The sequence below is a fragment of the Stegostoma tigrinum genome, chromosome 11, assembly GCF_030684315.1.
Source record: "Stegostoma tigrinum isolate sSteTig4 chromosome 11, sSteTig4.hap1, whole genome shotgun sequence".
NCBI lineage: Eukaryota > Metazoa > Chordata > Chondrichthyes > Orectolobiformes > Stegostomatidae > Stegostoma > Stegostoma tigrinum.
The window spans coordinates 5,596,543-5,611,494 of record NC_081364.1 but is presented as its reverse complement, the minus strand read 5'-3'; the positions used below and the strand labels follow the sequence as shown (position 1 = coordinate 5,611,494).

Here is a 14,952-nt window from a genome sequence, read left to right as displayed (position 1 = left end):
AAGGCAAGCAATGAAATTCAAAGATAAGCCAGGATAGCTTCACATTTAAAATGTAGTGTGATCTGCTTTCCATGCAAATGAATGTTATAAACCCAGTTATTTATAAATCTCAATATGTTGTTACCAGCATGAACTGTGAAGTATGTGTTCCTGGATGAAAAAACTGTTTTCCTCGTTGGGTGATTTGCTGATCATTTAATGCAGTTTGAAAGGATTGCGTGATATGATGGGATCTAGTCCTGTTGACTGTAAAAGGCCTGTGTAAAATTGGTTTGGTACGGCATGGGGCTGACTTGGTGGCTCGGTGGTTAGCACTGCTCCCTCAGCATCAGGGACCTGGGTTTGATTCAAGCCTCGAGTTACTGTCTTTTGGAGTTTGCACATTCTCCTTGTGTCTGGGTACTCTGGTTTTCTCCCACAGTCCAAAGATGTGCAGGCTAGGGGAATTAGCCATGGGAAATGCAAGTTCACAGGGATGGGGGTGGGATCTGGGTGGGGTGCCCTTAGGAAAGTCGGTGTGGACTCGATGGGTTGAATGGCATGCTTCCGCACTATGGATTCTGTGACCACATTGTGTATTCTAATTCAAGCAGTGGGCACTTTGGGACTAAATTGGCTATGTCCAATCACACTCATGTTGCAACTTCTGTGTTGGTTGAAATTTTCTTTGCAACTCCATGGTTTTAGATGGACTGACTGGTGGTCAGGGTGAGAGGGTAAAGATTCTATGATTTTTAGCCATATATTCAGTATACTGGAATCGATACACTAAGGAAGTCACACTTCCACAAATATGCTCCTGTGCTGTGGCAAAATATGACACTTGTGCGATGTTTTTAATTCATCACCTTAAATTGAGCCCACCTGCCACCAACAGTATGTTTATGCCAGTGTTCTGCAACTCCAGAAACTCATCAGACGCAACCCAAAGCCAGAATCTATACTGGTCCTCCAGTGTGGCTTAACGCACAGTCTGAAGTTACGATCACCTTGTGTGGGTTGGGGATGGTGGGGGTGGGGGGGAGGGGGTGAATTGTTTTTCATGTTTTAACCTGTTCCTCCATCTTCCATCTTACTGTTATGGTTTGTTTTGAAGTCCATAGCTTTCCTGAGAAGGTGATGGTGAGCCGACCTTGTGAATCAGTGCTAGGTTTTGGCTCAACTATGAGACTGACTAGGCCAGCTGCAGAAAGCAACCCAGAATCCAGCATGTTGCGGAAATGCAATCACATAAATCAGCCATTCATGGTACGGATAAAAAGTTTCATTCTATCAAGAAACTTGTTTATATGAACTTGCATTATCATTGTTGTTATTTTCAACAATACCACTTTTTAAAATCCCCTAAGGCATAGGAGAAGAAGTAGGCTATTTGTCCTCCACTATTCAATAACTTCGTAGAGCATTGGCTAATCTGATAAACTGAATCATTCCCAAGCTATAGTGGTGGGATTTGATTTCATGTTCTGCATTACTAATCTAGTAAAATCATCACTGCACCAGGGCACCTCCCTACAAAGAGATAAGAGCTCAGTCAATGGTAGTGCCATCGCTGAATTGTCTGCTGTCAACATTGACCAAGACTGAACTGGGTCAAGCGTGTAAATACTGTGGCTACAGGAATAGGTCAGAGGTTAGGAATTCTGCTGTAAGTAACTCACCCCCTGCCTTCTCAAAGCCTTCTTCTTATTTACAGGGCACATGATGGAATACTGTCCACTTGCCTGGATGAGTGCAGCTCCAACAATAATCGAAGTTGAAAAACCAATCTGATTGGTACCCCATCTTACCCACTCAACATTTGCTCCCATCACTGCTGGTATTCACTGGCAGCAGTGTGTATCTGAGAGTTGCAGTTCCACAACCTACTCAGGCTCCTGGCTCAGCATATAAACCTGAGATCTCTATCCCTAAAAGAACCAGGACGGGTGGGAACACCATCAGCTGTAAGTTTCTCTCCAAATCAGGCACCATGCTGACTTGAGAACTGTATCTGCATTCCTTCACCATTGCTGGGACAAAATGCTGAAAACCTCTTCCGAACAGTGCCCTGGGTGTCTTTACACCACATAGACTGCAAAAGTTCAAGAAGACAGCTCACAATCTACACCTTGAGTAATTAAGGATGAGTGACAAACGCTGTCGAAGCAAGCGATGCCCATATTCTGTGAATAAATAAGAAACTTTACGTTCCTGTATGCTGTTGCCCGCATGCAGTTTGTTTCTGGATCAAGAAACTGCTTTATTGATCAGAAAGTCTTTGATACTGCTTTAATGGAATGTGAAGTATTATGTACTTCCTTGCAAGTTTTAGCAAGTAATTGTCGCTCTGTGGACTGGAGTCACCAAAATGCTGGTTCGCCTCAAATGGTATTGGCACAAATTCAGACAGCAGCAGTCAGCATGAGAACATAAACTGGAGTAGGCGAGATCAAAAATCATGTGCACCATTGGAAGTATGCTAATTGGCCTTTCCTTTTCCTGTCATATTTCTTCCATGTTTCAACAATCCTGTGCTGATTGTCTACCTCAGTGTCATTTTCCTGCACTGTCCTGTTATCCGTTGATATCTCTAAACAAAAAAAACTGGTTGTTGGAAATCAGAAACAAAAACAGAATGTTGCTGGAAAGGTTTAACAGGTCTGGTAGCATGTTGAGAGAAAGCAGAGGTAGTGTTTCTGGTTCAGTGACTTCTCAGAATGGAGTTCTTCAGTTCTGAAGAAGAGTCACTGAACTTGAAGTATTAACTGTTTCTGTTTTTCTCACAATTTCTGATTTTGTATGTGGCCCTTGATATCTTTAATGTTTAGAACATATTGGATCGAACCTCCGCAGCCCTGTAGCATTGAGAATTCCAAAAATTCACCAGTTAACAAATTCCTCTTTATCTTAAATAGCTAATGAGTGCACCATCAATTTTTAATAAATTTCAGAACTTGTCAGCTCTAATTCAAGACATTTTTTAAAAACACCTTAGTTAACCGTACTGCCTCTTCACTTCTCTCTGTCTTCCTCAAAGCTCCTTCAAAACCCCCACTTTTTCCGTTAAATTTCTGATCAGTTCTCCTTGCCCAACTCAGCTCAGTGCGTATTAGTGTTTTTTCCATTTAACTTTGTGAAGGAAGTTGAGATATTTTCTGCACTGTTATCACATTTGCTAAAGTAAAACCTGTAGGATGCTAGTATCCATTGCACATCTAGTAAATATGTTTTGGATGTCGTCTTCAGGCCCAAACATGCCAGGACACATTCCTGCATTGCAGTGAGTGTGTGATCATTAGCAAGGAGGATAACGGATAAAAATACAGATTAGCATTTCTGATCAATATTCAGTGATTCCTACTGCAAGTTATAGCTGTGTGCATGGAATAGCAGCATAAGGGCAGAAAACTAAAATGAAGAACATATTATTTAAGCTACCAACTTAGCGTAACATTTTTTTAAAACCTTGTAAAATATCCTAAAGCATCTTAGAACTAACCAAATGCAGTTTGAAGTGTGGTCACTTGTAGGGAGTGCAGTAATAATAATGTAGCAAGCTCCCACAATCAGGAATGTTACAATGACTAGATGATCATTTTTGTAATGTTGATGGAGAGAGAAATATTGGCCAGCACACTGAGAATGCCTCTGCTGTTCCTCTTTTAAAGACCTCATGCTACTGTTTTTACGTTGACTGAACTGCTTCGTGTCATCTAAAACAGAGCACTTTCAGCAGTCCAGAATTAGTTCTGCACTGCAGCATTAGCCTAGGTTTCTTTTAAATATAACCAAATGCTGATGATAGTGAGAACCTGCAATAAAAGTGAACAGTGCTGGAGAAACTCAACAGATTTGACAGTGTGTGGAGAGAGGAAAACAAATTTGCCGTTTTGAGTCTGTGATGATCCTTCAGTTTTACAGAAGTTGTATCAGACTCCAGTCTTAATTCTGTTTATCTTGCTGCAGATGCTGCCAGACCCACTGAGTTCCTCCAGCACTTTATGCTTTTAGATTTTTAAAATTATTTGTTCAAGGGCATATGGGCGCCTCTTGTTGGGTCAGCATTTCTAGTCCATCCCCAACTGCCCTGGAAAAGATAGTGGGGAGCTACTGTCCTGAGGCTCTGCAGTGCGTGGAGTGTAGGAACACACACACAACTGTTAGGGAGTGAGTTCCAAAGTTTTGACCCAGTGATTATGAAGGAAAGATGATTATAGTTCCAAGTCAGGGTGGTTTGTGGCTCAAGGCCATAATAAGACTGTATGAAGTAGGAACAGGAGTGAGCAGTTCGGCCCTTCAAGCCTGTTCCACTATTCAGTGGGATCATGGCTGAATGACATTCAATTTCCTGCATTGTCCCTGTAATCTTTGATTCCCTGACTGATCAAGAATATATCACAGCCCTCAAAATACGGAAGGACTCTAACCCCACAGCTCTCTGTAGCAAAGAGTTCCAAACCGTCTAAAAGCAAAGATTCCTTCTCTCAGTCTTAAAGTGGCAACCCTTTATTCCGAGACCTTTACTAGGAGCTTTACTCTGGTCCTAGTCTGTCCCATGAGGGGAAACAACCTCTCAGCATTTACCCTGTCAAACGTCTTAAGAATCCTCCAGCTTTCAGAGATCACCTCTCTAGCGTATGGGGTCCCAATCTATTGGCCTTTGCTTGTAAGACAATCCCTCCATACCAGAGATCATTCTAACGAATCAACTCTGAATTACCTCCAATGAAATAATATCTTTCCTTAAATAAGGGGATGTAACTACTCAACAGTAATTGTGATTGTGGTCACACCTTGTACCATTGCAGTAAAACTTCCCTATTATACTCCAACTCCCAATATCCCATTAGCCTTCCCGATTACCTGCTTCACCTGGGTGCTAACTTTCTGTATTTCGTGCACGTTTCACCCACCATGTCCTTTTGTGTTGCAGTTTTATTTCATTTAAATAATATGCTGAAGGCATGGAGACAAACTTGCAAGTGGTGGTGTTCCTGTGCGTACCTTTCTAGGTAGAAGGACAAGATTGTCGTGCTGAAGTTTTGAACCCACAATCAACTGACTGATAGCTGAGAATAGCGAGTTTTGAGAAGATTTGTAGCTCAGGTTGAGGTTCTGGGTGTGAGTTTGCTCGCTGAGTTGGAAGGTTCGTTTTCAGACGTTTCGTCACCATTCTAGGTAACATCATCGGTGAGCCTCCGATGAAGCGCTGGTGTTATGTCCCGCTTTCTATTTATCTGTTTAGGGTTCCTTGGGTTGGTGATGTCATTTCCTGCATTGGTGATGTCATTTCCTGTTCTTTTTCTCAGGGGATGGTAGATTGATTTGGAGCCAATGTGTTTGTTGATGGAGTTCCGGTTGGAATGCCATGCTTCTAGGAATTCTCGTGCGTGTCTGTTTGGCTTGTCCTAGGATGGATGTGTTGTCCCAATCAAAGTGGTGTCCTTCCTCATCTATATGTAAGGATACTAGTGATTGCTGAGAATGCTGCCAATTGAGCAAGTTGACTCCCTGAAGGAATGTCGAGATTAAAGATAGGTAATCAATAGCGTGGTTAAACAGGTAGGTTTTAAGGAGCTTCTCATGGAGAAGGTAGATTTATAGAGGATTTGGCAATGTTTGGCCACTGATGTCTGCAAAGTCACTACTAAATACTCCCAATGGCTAGAGGGAGTAGATGGGAATCAGGAGATTATGTCATAATCAAGTCAGCCATGAGCCTATTGAATGGCAGAACCAATTTGAAGGACTGAATGGCCTCCTGCTCCTAATTATAGAATAGAATATCCTTTATTGTCATGTGTACTCCAGTACAGAAGCACTGTTTTATTTTTACAATGGCTGCCTTCTTGTGCCATCTTGCTGTAAGTTCCTAGGTACAAATCTGGGAAACAAAAAAGGAATAAAAGGCAAAGCAGTAGCATTACTTAGTGCCTAAAAATAGTTTAGGAATAAGATAGTTGTAACACTGTTAAAGGATTGACTTTACAGTCCAGCAAAGAATGTCAAATAGCAGCACCTCAGCGCATGGTCCACTTGCCCATGCCACACCCCAGTCCAACAATTGTCCTGCTCCACTCCAAGCCTCCTGTCCGCTCCGCATTGGCACTCGGCTGCACCGAGATAAGTAACACTGCTCCGGGACTCGCGTTCCCCTGACGCTGCGCCAGAAAAGTGGCTTTGCCCCTCGCACAGCTCCACGCCTACTGAAACGAGAGATCAAAAAAGAAAACAAACAAAAAGAACAGGTCGGGGAAAGGAGCTCCGGGTGGAGCATCCTGCTCTGCCTCTATCTTGCTGGAAATAAACCACTGAGGGAGGAACTGACCGTGGAGACTTCAGATCAATAGGGGAAGTAAACAATGTGGTTAGCATTTGGAATGAAATGCTTGAGAGTGGAGGATGTTACATTCTTAGGAAGGAGAACTGGATAGTGATCTGATTATAAAATAGCTGCAGGCCTATGGGGAAAATGCAGACGAATGGGATCACAATTGAAGTTTGCAGAGAAATAGCATGGACTCAATGTGCAGAATGGCCTGCGCTGAAATCGTTTTGTGGTTTTATTTATATGTGTTTGGATTTGTGTTTCTGAGCATGTGTATGCTGCATGGTTATACATGTTTTTTTATGGGTTTATGCACGCATCCAATCTTTGCAATTTAAAAATTTTGCAATTTTAGATCCACCCCATCTCATTTCTCTGTGTCATGGTCCCACCCAAATGGATGCTGAATAATTCAATTTCTTACTCCCAGTAGTCAATGTGGGGTGAAATACACTGGGCAGGATGAACAGTGCATTTCACTTTAGATGCATTCAGTTGAACCAGGGAAATTCAATTTGCCAGAACATCTAGCAATAATTGGAAACTCAGCAAGTAAAATGAATTGGGACTGAAACATTTCTTTCAGTTTCCTGTTGACCGCAGTTGTAAGTGATGTGTACTTGGGGCTGCACTAGCTTGGTATGCTGGCAGATAACTTGAGCACCAGAGGAAATTAGTTCTAATTTTCAGCCAGATTTAGAAGTGATTTGTTTTGATGAAAGTGACATACAGATTTAATGGTTTTCATACTTCAGCAATTCTGCCGTCCTGTTCTAAAGAAAACACAGAGGCAAGGTCACAGTCATTTAATGTTAAAGCCAGGATTTACTTACATTCCCTTATTCCTGTTTTACATAACTCGATACATAAAAACTGAGAACTGGGATGATTGGCATTCAGTACAAGCTTTAACCTACTCCTGGACTGGGTTTGAGTCCGGGTCTGTTCCAAAGTAGTTAATTATAGCTTTGAGCGGCAATAGGAAAATGTTCCAATTGGACTGGAGAGGATATGTGTTGGGTGGAATTGACCTAGTCTCTTTAACCTGAGCACAAATTTGTGAGGTATTGCAATGTAGCAGCTGTATTACTAGCCGAGTAATCCAGGGAATTCGTTCAAGTCCAACCATGATAGTTTGAGAATTTTGATGAAGTATTGCAGTAGTTTTGTCATTCCTTTCTGCTGCACAGCTGACTAGGAAACTCCTGCCCTTGACAACTACCATCAGGTATATTGGAAACGTACAATCTTGTGAACAACCTGGTTGGCTCGTAATCAATACACCTTCCATGGTTGTCACACACTGAACTGGGACTTGAACCTCTAGCCTGAGGCAGGGACTGTACCCACCTTTTGTTATCTCCTTCCTAGGATTCAGATATTGCTAATGAGGCCAGAATTTTTTTTAACCATCCCTAATTGCCCTTGAACCCAGTGGCTTGTTTAGACCATATTCTGAGGGTATCTAAATATTGACTGTGTTACTGTGGGTCTGAAGTTACAAAGAGACCAGCCTAGGTAAGGACAGCAAATATCCTTCCCTAAAGAACATTTGTGAACCAGCTGGATTTTAATGACAATTGCCTGTGGCTTCTTAGTCAGCATTACTTCAACCAACTTTTAATTCCATATTTGTTGATGGCATTTGAACCCAAATAGACCCTAGAACCTCTCGATAACCAGCCCAGTGATATTACAACAATAACGCCGGCTCCACTGCACCACAAAACGTCCCTTCTCTGAATGTCAGAAACCCAAACATCAACTAGCCAGTGACTCCTGCGTGTTATTTTTTTCATCAAGCAAAGGCAAATTTTCAGCATTTTTTTAAGTAAGACTTGGCTTTATCTAGCACTTTAATATGCCTCAGAAATTACTTTCAATTGCAGCAATTATTATGTTTGCAAATAATATAAGTTTTGACAGAACAAGATCCCACAATCAGCAAAGACAATAATAACCAGTTAGATGGTGCTAATTGAGAAATATTTTGTTCCAGCCAAAACACCAAGACAAGACTTTCCGTTTGAGAAGTGGAAAGCCTCAGCGAACATGTCTTACTGAATGGTCTTCATCTTACCCAAACAGCAGAGGCATTGTTCTCTTGGCCTGGATACTGGTGCTATTCTGGATGGTAGCTGGAGCTTGAAAATAACCCTTCCAAATGACAAGCGCTGATGCTTTAGATGTTGGAAAAATGAAGTGAGTCATCTCAATATAAGCCATACTGGTGTGAGGAGTGTAGGTGTCAATTGTGTCACAGTGGGTAGCACTTTCATCTGTTGAGTCAGAAGGTTTTGGGTTCATGTCTTGCTCTCGGACTTGAGAACAAAATATTGACCGATGCAATAATGAAGACATGCAGAAGTCCTGGAGGTACCATCTTTCAGATGAGATGTTGGAGTGGAGACCTCCTTTCAGGTGGATGTAAAAGATTGCATGAAGAAGAAAGCAGGATATCTCCCTGGTATCAATACTTAACTCTCAATCAGCATCACAGTAAGATATATGATCATCATTGCATTGTTCTTCACAGGCTTTGGTTCTGTGCAAATTAGTTGTTGCAATTCCTACATTTTAACAATTATTAAGTACTTAACTGGCTGTAAAGCACTTTGGGATGTCCTGATGATGTGAAAGGTGCTATGTAAATAGACGTCTTTCTTTCATTTTAAGTGGAGTGTCAAGATCCACCCATCACAATTCCAGTGTAATGAAGATTCCTGGGATGACCCCTAACACACTTATCTGTGCTAAAACTAGTTAAACAATTAAACAGTCAGTACAGACATGAAAGCACAATGGGGTAATTGAACATCTATGCTCTGAGAGTCTGTCGTTATGACCTATTTGGGAAACTGTGTAGATTCTCAGGACCCACTTCTCTTGGAAACCACAAATATTCCTTGATCTACTACAGTCACAATAGGTCCATAGCAAATGCCATCTCCTGACTCTACACTGGAACGTCTGGATAACAGCTCACATATTAGCTCTGCCTTCAATACCAGGGCTGGTCACAGGCAGTGTACTTTGCACATGTAAATAGGGGTAACTTGGTGACAGAGTACTGGTCTCTGTGCAGTTATTTCAGTGGCGATGGAAGAAAACAATACGTGCCTGAAGAACATTCACTCTCAACAGTCATCTTTGAGTTGGTGCAAGCATTTCCAGCGCCATAAAAGAGAGCGAAAAAAGGATTCCAACCCTCAACTTCCTGATCCGCAGATTGGCTGATGATGTTACCATAGTGGGCTGAATCTCAAACAGCAATGAGACAGAATACAGGAACGAGAAAGAGAATGGCATGATTTAAAGACTATAATCTCTCTCTCAATGATTTCTCCCTTTAATGTCAGCAAAATGAAGGAGTTAGTCATTGACTTCGGGAAGCAGAGTAAAGGAAATACCTCAGTCTGTATCAATGGTGCTAAGGTGGAGATGGCCCAGAGCTTCATAGAGTCGTACAACATGGAAACAGAGGAAGGGTCACTTGACCCAGAAAGTTAATTCTGATTTCTCTTCAAAGACGCTGCCAGACCTGCTGAGCTTTTACAACAACCAGGTTCCCATGCTTAACAAGGACTGCTGATGGTTATAAATACAGAAATCTTTTTATTACAATTAAACAAATATGAACCATCAACACAAAACTCTTACCTGCCTTTTAAACCTTTACATGCACATAGATACAGACAAAAGAATTGGTGTAAAGGGTGGAGGGGAGAAAAAAACTGGTGAACATTTTCCAATGGCATCAATCCACATGGTTCAATGTGACGTTCCTTTTGATTTCCAAGATCTTCTGTTCCTTAATGTCCTCGCTCCAGATTCTTTCGCTTCATTGCAGGAGGCACAGGGGAATTGGTATGTTGATTGCAATATCTCTTGTTCCTGGTTAAAGGTAACAGCTTTTGACAGCTAGTGGGAAAAAATAATTGGCTTGCTTCAGGTTCTCTTCCTGCAGAGCGGTTGTCACGCTGCCTGCTGCTTAGCCATCTGCAGGCTTCTGACCATCCATTGTAAACACCCGAGCTGTGCATCTGCCCAGGAGTCAGTCGGAATTCTGGCATCCGTAAATGGTCACTTTTACAGAAATAATTCAACTCCCTATTGGCGGTTGAGTCCCCCTCCTGCTCTCCCACAGTGGTGCTTATGCCATCTGTTGTCACCAGCCCCACTGTTTGCAAAACAGCAGAGTAAAATCAAGTTGTAATCAGTTCCAATAACTTCTTTCCAAAAGTGCGGCTAATTCTTCACCAGTCCATGGTTTTTAACACTGTGGAGTGTTTTTGGTTATTTGTTCATGGGACATGGGTATTGCTGGGTGGGTCAACATTTACTTGCCTTTGAAAAAGGGGCAGCGGGCTGCCTTCTTGAACCAGTGCAACACACGGGATGGAAAATTGCATAAAGCTGTAAGGGAAGGAGTTCCATCCGTTACTTTATCTGCATACAGCTGTTATCAACCTTTTTCCCAACAGTTCATCACGAACAAAGACTTCCTCATTGCTATGATGAAGAAGACAGTGGAATAGTTGGTAATGTCACCAGACTAGTCACTTAGGGACTTTGGCCAGGGTCAGGTTTTCCAAGGCACTTGAAGGAAATTTAAAACTTAATAAATCTGGAATATAAAGTTTCAGTCATAGTGATTTTAAAACTATCATAGATTGTTGTAAAAACCCATCTGGTTCACTAATGATAGTAAGAACTGCTGATGCTGGAGTCAGAATTAATGCAATGTGGAGCTAGAGGAACACAGCAGGCCGGGCAACATCTTCAGAAATTTCCCGACCTGAAACATCAGCTTTCCTGCTCCTCTGATGCTGCCTGGCCTGCTGTGTTCATCCAGCTCCAAACTGTGTTATCTCTGGTTCACTAATGCTCTTTAGGAAGGTAAATCTGCCATCCTTACCTGGTGTGACCGACATATGACTCAAGACCCACTGAGCTGCCCTCTGAAATGCTGGAGTAAGCCACCGAGCTCAAGAAATACACAACAACTCCGCAAGGCATCTTACTAAAATAGAATGGTGTGACCTAGAAACGCTGTCAGAGTATTGGCAGTATTTAAAGAGAGTTTTGGAATAGTCCTCATACCAGGTGCCAAGTTCTGTATCATCCAAACAGTTGCCTTTATGTTTAGGTACAGTTTACTTCCAAACAGTACAAAATGAATAGGAATGTATAACAAATTCTGGCATGTTAAGATCAAGGTGCCCACAATGGGGAAGGATTAATCAATGTGCGGAAGTCATTTCACCTTATTAATGTTTTTGAATTCCTCAAGTTTTTTGCGCATCTGTCAGAAGCAAAAAGCGGTGACTTATTTAGCAGGGTTCTTCATAGATTTCTTTTTCTGAGATGAAAATAATACAAATAAGCATCTGTTGTCTTAAATTCACTTGCATTCATAAGCTGAATTGCACTGGTGTCATGGGGAAAAGCAGGGAATTTTATCTGCATTAGTAATCTGCAGCTTTGTTATGATCCGTAACTACCATACAATTGCCTAATCCTTCCTAGTTGGATAAATGTTTGTCTTCATGTTTTGCAGTTGTCTCTCAATGAGAATTCAAGGTACCATGTCTAGATTTTGAAAGCTTGTTGAAGCAGTAAAACGGTCATGCCTAATATATAATGCATATTTAAATAGTTTTAGCATTGTATCATTCCAAGTAGATGCTCAAGAGTGTCATTAAACTAAGTACAATATCGCGCCACGAGATACGAGACCAGATGACCCATGACCCACTTCAACAGGTAGTTTTTTTTTTAATTAAGTGTTTTAAAGGAGGAAAGTGAGGTGGAAGGGCACCTTGTGCCCAGGCGAATGAATGTGCAGTCACCAGGCCTGGAGCGCAGTGAAATGGGAATTCTCAAGAGGATAGACGTGTGTGGGGTTGGAGGAGGTTCCAGAGATAAGGGGCAAGGCCATGGAACGATTTGAAGATGACTGAGAATTTTGCAAGCTCCTTAGAAGCATAGAAATAGACAATAGACAATAGTTGCTGGAGTAGGCCATTCGGCCCTTCAAGCCAGCACCACCATTCATTATGATCATGGCTGATCATCCACAGTCAGTATCCTGTTCCTGCCTTATCCCCATAACCCTTGATTCCTCCATCTTTAAGAGCTCTGTCTATCTCTTTCTTGAAAGCATCCAGAGAGTTGGCCTCCACTGCCTTGTGGGGCAGAGCATTCCATATATCCACCACTCTCTGGCTGAAGAAGTTTTTCCTCAACTCTGTTCTAAATGGCCTACCCCTTATTTTTAAACTGTGTCCTCTGGTTCTGGACTCACTCATCAGCGGAAACATGCTTCCTGCCTCCAGAGTGTCCAATCCCTGAATAATCTTATATGTCTCAATCAGATCCCGTCTCGTCCTTCTAAACTCAAGTGTATACAAGCCCAGACAACAAAATGTGAGGCTGGATGAACACAGCAGGCCAAGCAGCATCTCAGGAGCACAAAAGCTGACGTTTTGGGCCTAGACCCTTCATCAGAGCCATTGAGATAGTAATCTGCCTTCCTGTTCTTGCCACCAAAGTGTATAACCACACATTTATCCACATAAAACTGCATCTGCCATGCATCCGTCCACTCATCTAGCCTGTCCAAGTCACGCTGTATTCTCATAACATCCTCCTCACATTTCACACTGCCACCCAACTTTGTGTCATCGGCAAATTTGCTAATATTACTTCTAATGCCTTCGTCTATATCATTAATATATATCGTAAACAGCTGCGGTCCCAGCACTGAACCTTGTGGTACCCCACTGGTCACTGCCTGCCATTCCAAAAGGGACCCGTTTATCACTACCCTTTGCTTCCTGTCAGCCAGCCAATTTTCAATCCAACTCAGTATTTTGCCCCCGATACCATGTGCCCTAATTTTGTTCACCAATCTCCTATGCAGGACTTTATCAAAGGCTTTCTGAAAGTCCAGTTACACTACAGCCACTGGTTCTCCTTTATCCATCTTCATGGATACATCCTCAAAAAATTCCAGAAGATTAGTCAAGCATGATTTCCCCTTCGTAAATCCATGCTGACTCTGACCTATCCTGTTACTGCTATCCAAATGAGTCGTAATTTCATCTTTTATAATTGACTCCAGCAACTTTCCCACCACTGACATCAGGCTAACCAATCTATAATTTCCTGTTTTCTCTCTCCCTCCTTTCTTGAAAAGTGGGACAACATTTGCCACCCTCCAATCCGTAGGAACTGATCCTGAAAGAGGGGAGTAGGCCATTTGAACGTGTTCTGTCAGTCACTAGGATCATGGTTGATCCTCTATCTCAATGCCGTATTCTGACGTTCTCACCATATCCCTCGATTCCTTTAAAATCTAAAAATATAACTCTTTCTTGAATATATTCATAGAATCCCTACAGTTTGGGAGCAGGCCATTCGGTCCAACAAACCCCCAATGCTCCTCCAAAGATCATCGTTCCCGAACAGATTTTCCTACCCTATCCCTGTAACCCTGCATTTTCCCATGCCTAATCTACCTAGCCTGCGTACCCTTGGACACCATGGCTCATTTATCACGGCCAGTGCAGCTAAACTGCACCTTTTTGGAGGAAAACAGTGCAGATATGGGGAGAATGTGCAAACTCCATGCAGACCGTCGCCCAAGGATGGAATTGAACCTGGGTCCCTGGTGCTGTGAAGCAGCAGTGCTAACACTGAGACACCCAAGTCAGTGACTTGGCCTCCACATCCCTCTGTGGTCGGGAATTCCCTAGGTTGACCACCCTCTGAGCGAAGAAATGTTTCCTCACCTCAGTCCTAAATGGTCTACCGTGTATCCTGAGACTGTGACCCCAGGATCCTAGACTCCCCAACCAGGTGAAACATCCATCTGGCCTCTGGCCTGTCCATCCTCGTTGGAATCTCACACGTTTCAATCAGTTCCCCTCTCACTTTCCTAAACTTCAGTGAAAAGAAGCCCAGGTGAACCAATTTCTCCTCATGTGACAGTCCTACCATTCCTGATGTCAGCCAAGTGGAACTCCACTGCACTCCCTTCATGGCAAGTGTATCATTCCCTAGGCAGAAAGACTAAACCCCCATGCAGCACTCCAGGTGTGGTCTCACCAAGGCTCTATATAACTGCAGTAACAAATATCTACTCTCCTGAACCCGAATCCTCTTGCATTTGACAATCCCTGGTTGCGGATTGCCATTTCAGAGGGAAGTCAAAAGTCTAACCACGTTGTTGTGCTTTTGGAAAAGAATGCAGGCTCAACCAGGGAAGGACAGCAGATTTCCGTCCCTACAGGACATGAGAGAATCGGATGGGCTCTTAGGGCAATTGATAGCGGTTATGTGGGCATCCTTAGACCAGCTTTTAATTTCCAGACTTAATTCAAATTTCACCATCTGCCATGGTGGGAATAAAACCAACATCCCCAGAAAGTTAGCCTGGGCTGTGCTGTAATAATTTAGTGACTTTGCTAAACTGCACCACTGCCTCCCAAGCTGGAGCAGGACTCGGAGTTAAGATGTACGTTACAGTCATTGGAATGACATGCAGTTTTTAAGAGTTTAGTCAGGAGGGGACGCCTCGCTGGAACGTTTGAATGGAGGAGGTAGGGTTTCAGCAGTAGCTGGGCTGAAATAGGAAC

At 42.6% G+C, this 14,952-nt stretch overlaps 1 protein-coding gene across 4 annotated transcripts in view; it reads left to right on the top strand.

Annotated features, from left to right (window-relative positions):
• abtb1 (ankyrin repeat and BTB (POZ) domain containing 1) overlaps positions 1 to 14,952 on the top strand; it is an 88,067-nt gene that overhangs the window by 63,904 nt on the left and 9,211 nt on the right. The window contains exons 13-15 of one of the 4 annotated variants that reach the window (XR_009446482.1): positions 1,097 to 1,248; positions 1,697 to 2,456; positions 8,310 to 10,177. The exons of 1 other annotated variant lie outside the window; for it this stretch is intronic. The gene's annotated coding sequence lies outside the window, so the exon portion shown is untranslated. Of the gene's footprint in view, positions 1 to 1,096; positions 1,249 to 1,696; positions 3,094 to 8,309; positions 10,178 to 14,952 lie in introns of those variants that run through there. 2 more of the 4 variants (XR_009446483.1, XR_009446481.1) reach the window with 2 other exon arrangements.